This window comes from Netta rufina (genome assembly GCF_964035555.1).
Source record: "Netta rufina genome assembly, chromosome: 16".
NCBI lineage: Eukaryota > Metazoa > Chordata > Aves > Anseriformes > Anatidae > Netta > Netta rufina.
In genome coordinates, this window is record NC_140140.1 from 3732588 (window position 1) to 3738587 (window position 6000).

Consider the following 6000-nt stretch of genomic DNA (forward strand, 5'->3'; position numbering starts at 1 on the left):
GGCTGGCTGCCTTCCCTTGCCTTCCCCAAGAGACAGGAGCTGGCTGTGGATAGGGCTTACTGGAGCCCCCAGCCTTGCAGCCCCTCCTGCCTGCCCGCCTTGCTGCAAAGCCCAGCACCTGTCCCAGCCCTTCCCAGGCTGCTTCTCACTGTGAGAAAGGGAAAGCCCCAGGTGAGCTTTCTGAGAAACCCAGTGAGTCCCTTGCTCTGCTTATCAGTGCATCTCGCTTCACACGCTGCTCTGGCCACAGAAAGTCCGTGTCCATCCTCTGGCCACTGCGGCAGAGCATCTCAAACAGCACTTCCCACGGTGCTGCTCACCCAGGCTGCCCCCCAGCCCCAGAGATGAGCAGTGGCAGGCAGATGCCGAATGATGCCTGATGTTCAAAAATCATGGCATCTGTTGGGATGACCAGAAAAATCTGTTTGAAAGTATGCACTTTGAGTTCTGCGTGTTCAGTTTTGCTTTCTGAGTGTGCATTGCTTCCACTTTCAGGCTTCCCTTTGAAACTGAAAGGCAAGCTTACTTTTTGCCTTCTTGTAAGTAACTGGACACTTGCCAGAAGAGGTGACTTGCAGCTATATGGGAAAAGCAAAGCCCTGTAACGCAGTGGGGCATTCCTGTGCTGAGGGACGGGTTCAGCCTCTGTGACAGGGCCAGTGCCACCCTCACAGGCAGACCCGTGAATTTACTGCCCAGCCTAAGCTGGGCTGATTGCCCCCACCCTGCTGATCCCCATCCTAGGTAAACCAGCACCTGCTTGTGCTTCACCACCATTTGCATGTGCAATTTTAAGCTGTCCTTGGACAGCAAAGGCTGTTTTCTTGTCTGTCCCCATCCAGAAACCAAGTGGGGAAGGACTGGAAAGGCTGGAAAATGAAGGAAAACCACTTCTTATGGAAGGCACATTCCTTGCTGCCTTGCACCTATGAGGACATCAGCTCTGGGCTGCTACAGGAGGGCATAGGGTGATGATTACAGGGAGCTTTTATTGGTGGTGCTCAGCATGGCTCAGAAAAAAGGGTTTGGTCCACTCTTCCACTCTGAACATATTTGTTTGGAATTTCCCTTGTCTGCTCTTCTGTTCCAGTTGAAAATCTCCGAAGACGTCTTGCAAAGTTTAACTCCCATTTTCCATGCAGTTGGACACTGTAATGGCCTCCCCAAAACCACCTGTGTCAGGATCCGACATGGGCAGGGGCTGCTGCAGCTGCCCTTCAGACAGGAAGGGTTTTGAAATCCTTCCCATCAAACCAGTGCTCTTCTGCAGGGTAAGAGGGGCGCTGCGGGGCCACAGCTGTCCTGCCCCTGGGGTGAGGCTGTGGCTGAGGTTGGTGCCAAAATTCATCAGATTTTACCTAAATAGCTTTCTAGTAGTTAGAGGGAAGGAAAGAAAGAAAAAAAAAAATAAAAAGAGGTGGGGGGTGGGGGAGAAGGAAGGAAGGGGAACAGGATGGGCTCAGCTTCTGAAATCAGAGCATTTTAATTTTGTAACCAAAATTCCCCACTCTGCACCCAAAACAACTTTGAACACAAGGGTGTATTTAAGCCTGTCAGCTCTGCTTTGCGATCTTGTTAAAAAAACAACCCTGAAAAATGTTAGAGGGAAATTGAAAAATAACATTTTCTCTTTTTCTGCTCTCCTTGAACACCAGCTGGCATCTCCCCGAGGACCACTGAACGTGATGGGTGCTGCTCCTGCCGCAGGGACGTGGGTGACAATGTGGGATCCAATTTCACTGAGCCCTTCCTCTGTACAGGATTAAGGAAAAGGAAGGAAAGATTTTGGTGCTATAGAAGAGGCTGAGAAGTGAATCACAAGCGTCCCCAAGGCCCTGGAATAACGTTGCTGTGATATCAAGAGCAACAGCACAAAGAGCGGCAGTTGCAGTTGCTTCACCTACTCAACAGCTTAAAAGCGTGGAAATAAGTTAAAAGCAAAGTCTCTCATGCTTTTTATCACCTCGGTATCAGCCATGCTGCAGGCGCTGCCGCCTCCCCAGCTGCCTGCAGGGACGGTGGCCCCAGGTTTGCCTGTTTGTGTCCCAGGGCTGAAAAACAAGGGCTGTGCAACACCTCCGGTGGTGCTCGCTGATGGAGTTTGGAGAGGGATGTGCACAGCCTGAGCATCTACAGCTCAATGGGGTGCAGCGCACTCACCCAGCATCTCTTCTCAGGTCACCTTGCTCTTTGGAGGATGCTCAGTGCTGCTGGGGCTGGGATAACCCCGAACAACAGCATCCTGAGCTGGAAAATCACCGAGCTGTCTTGCTAGTGCTCGTGCACCATGTGTGCACATCACCCAGCCCTAGGGCTTGCACTTGCCCTCTGAGATGAGCAAAGCAGAGCAGGACCGAGGAAACGCTTCGCAAGCTCAAGGACAAAATATTAAACTAACATCAGGGAAACCAAAGGCTTCTTAGCAATTACTTCAGAACTGAGCTTGCAAGTCTGCTGGTTTTGTTCATGCTCATCTGAAAGCCTTTGACACATCCGTGCTGTATGTTTCTTTTATGAATATGCAAATCAAAGCAGTGAAATTACAGATAATGATATGTAGTCAAAACTTTTCAGAAGTTAATGCATATTCCTTATTTTGCAGATTTCTATCACATTTGTATTTGCAAAATAGATGAGATAACGCCGCTCAAGAGCACAGCTTTCCTGTCACTGCGGCAGCGATACACCTTCCACATCCCGCCTGGGGAGCTGCCAGCTCCCTTCCCGGCTTGGGGTGTTCCCTGCGGGGAAGGGGACAGCGGTGTCCCAGGAGCCTGCAGCGGTGCCAAGCTGCGGGGCGGTGCTGAGGGCACTGCTGTTGTCCCACGTCCCTGCTGCTGTGCTGGGTCCTGCTCTGGAGCTGGGACAAAACCGCTTCAGATCGCTCCCACGTGAGGTTCGCAGTGCGGTGGAGCTCACCTGCAGCATCTGTGCAGCCCGGGGAAACTTTTCCTGAAGAACATGTGCCGGTGGGTTGGATTGACCATTTCTTGCTGTTTTGTTATCCGCTTGATGTCAGGTGTGATGGGAGAGCACAGTGACCTCACAGCAGTGCAATAAAACACTTCTGAAAACGAGGATATCCTTTTCAAAAAACATTTGCGTATTTTTCCCCGAGATGAAATTTTCAAAACGATCCTAGTTTGGTGGGTTTTGTTTGTCTTGTTTTTGAGGAGGAGGAAGAGTATTATATAACATAAAGAATCTTGCACAAATGTTGGTTTTTATTCTGCTACTGCTACTATTTGACTGCTGTGTAGTGAAATTACGGGGTTTGACCAGATTGCCCCTGGTTCATGCTCATCTGCACTGTTCCTGTGATGTTCCCAGCTACCAGAGCACTGCCACACAGCATTCACACCTTTCTGCTTCTCACTCTGTTTTTACCCTGAGTGCTCTGTGCAGGGCTGAAATCATTCGCTGGGCGCATTTTGCAGGCTATGCAAGAAGTCTCAGCTGTGTTGAAGGCGAAACCCACTGGTTTCCAAGCAGCCTTCCAACCTGCCCGCCCCCGTTGTATTTCCTCAGCCCTTGTTACACCAGGTAAAAATCAGCTGGCTGTGCAAACCGGGCTCTCCTGGGCATTTCTGTGCTGGGGTGTTCCAAAACCCAGCGAATCCACCATTTCTGGAGATGCTCCCTGGGTTTTGCTCTATGATGGCCACGTGCTGTGTGTGAATGTGCTGCCGGAGTGTGGCTCACTCAAGACTGCCAAAGGAAAAATAAATCACTGTGGTCTGAAGGGAGATACAAATTTTGTGTTCTCTCTGTGGTTGGGAGAGGAGCAAGGGGTACAGACAGGTGGTTTGAAGGGAAGGTGATGGTGGAGAAGCCTTTTGAGAGGGCACTGAGCTGCAGTGGAGATGCTGCCCAGGGCAGGCCAGGTGCTGACACCTGCCCTGCAGCCAGCCAGCCCCATCCCTTTGGCCAGCAGATGTTTTGTGGGCTCTGCAGCAGCCTGGCAAATCCATGGGGACCTGCAGCATCCTGGGCTCCTGGCAGGACCCTGCACATGGTCTCCACATGCTGCTGGGCCTCGTATAGGTCCTTAGGTTGTTGGCTGGAGGCTGTGTTGCCCACACGCCACCTTCCTCCCAGCTAACCTTACTCTCCAATTTCATCCCATCTCCACCAAATTCCCAGTTCATCCTCAGCAGCAGCTTCCTTTTGCTTGTTAAGAATAACCTCCCATGGATGATACCCTCATCCGTGGCTGGGGACACTCATGAGTGCATCTTCACCCCTCCCAGTCCAGCCCTGGTGGGAACATGACCCTTTTGTGCTCCATTTTTGTGCTCCATTCTCCCCCAAATTAATTTCATCGCCCTTAATAATGTGCGTGGGCGAGCAGTTTCCAGCAAGCGACACCCGCCGAGAAGCCCGGCAGCGGCTCGCCAGCCCTCCACCCCTCCTCCTCCTTCTCTTTCTTCTTGCAAACACCTACATCCTTCCTGTATTGTTTCAAACCGCAAGATAATAAACTGAGAAGCGAGCGCTGTCAAACGGCGAGTGGAAAGGTCTGCGGTGGGAGGTGGACCTTCGCACCTCTTGGGCTCCACCTCCTGCTGCAAATACCACCGGAAACCTCCGTCCTGTCTATTGCATAACCGGGCTGAGATGGTGGCTCTTGGCCGGGCCCCCAGCCTTCTCCATCTCTTTTGGCCATCACGACCCAGGCGGCCTCTCCCACGGTTCTGGTGGCCAGATCTAGGGCTTGTGGCATGGGGTCTTTCTGCTCCAGGGAATTCCTTGCTGGGTTCTTCCAGTAGTTATTTGGGCAAATGACTTTTTTTTTCCAGGCTTTTGTGTGGTCCTTCTCCTTCTCCCAGCTGTTACTGGGCCACCTCCACCCCAGCAATGTGCTTGCTGAGGAGAGTGGTGGGAGGAGAGTGCTGCTCCCCAACTGCAGCACCAGTATGCTGCTGGAGCAATGCTGGGGGAATGCTGACAGCACCCACTTTGGCACGGCAAATCATGGGAAAAAAACAGAATAATAAAAAAAAAGAAGTCAACACTCAGCCAGGTCTTTCCCCAGCACCGCATCCACCACCTGGTCCTCATCCCACTGGTCTCAGCACCCACAGCCTCAGGAGCAGGAGCTGCTGAGGGTGAGCTGGGTGACTGATCCCAGGAGCATCTGGTGGTAGCCCACTGCCCAGCACAGGCCTGCCGTCTGCTCCACGCAGCAGGAAAGTGCTGCCCATCTTGCTGACCCTCCAGATGTCTTAAAAACCTTAAAAGGGCAATATTACACTGTTTGCTCTAATGAAGCAACCCCAAGGAGCACACCCAAGCGCAGAAGAGACCTGTCCTGTGCTCACTCCGCTCGTAGAGAGCTGAACCTCTGGGACCTACCTGGAGCCTCCTGCAGAGCCCGTAGCTCCAGGGTGCTAATGTCTGTGCAAATCCCAAGCTGAAGACACCCAAAGAGTTTTAAGCCCGTAGCTCCAGGGTGCTAATGTCTGTGCAAATCCCAAGCTGAAGACACCCAAAGAGTTTTAAGTCACTCCCCAGGAGGCTCCAATGTCCCGTTCTCTCCTCCTGGGCTGTGAGGGAAAAGATTTGAGTGTCAAAGGAGCCACAGGCATAGATGCAGCAGAGGCACATTGTTATCTTTGCATGGAAAATTTCTAGTTGAAAGAAAAAAAATAAAGTTTATGTCTCATTCTGTATTCATACGTTCTTTTCATTTTGGGTTTGAGAAAGAGGAAATTATTCATGTCTTCAGTTATTCCCTTCCCTCTTCTCTTATTTCTTTCTCTCTCTCTGTGCCAAAAACGAGAACACAATAGGATGGCAAATGTTTATGGGGAAGAGAAGACATTCTCTCCAGGTTTTTGAGTCTTTTCAACTCCATAGCTTTAAATAATGACTGCAACTGTGTAAAAATGGCAACTTGAAAAAGCAAAAGTGAAGTGCTGAGAAATTCCAGTACAGAGAAAAGAAATCAATCCTTGGACGTTTTTTGCTTTAATGCATTCAGTGTTACAAAAGGGTCAA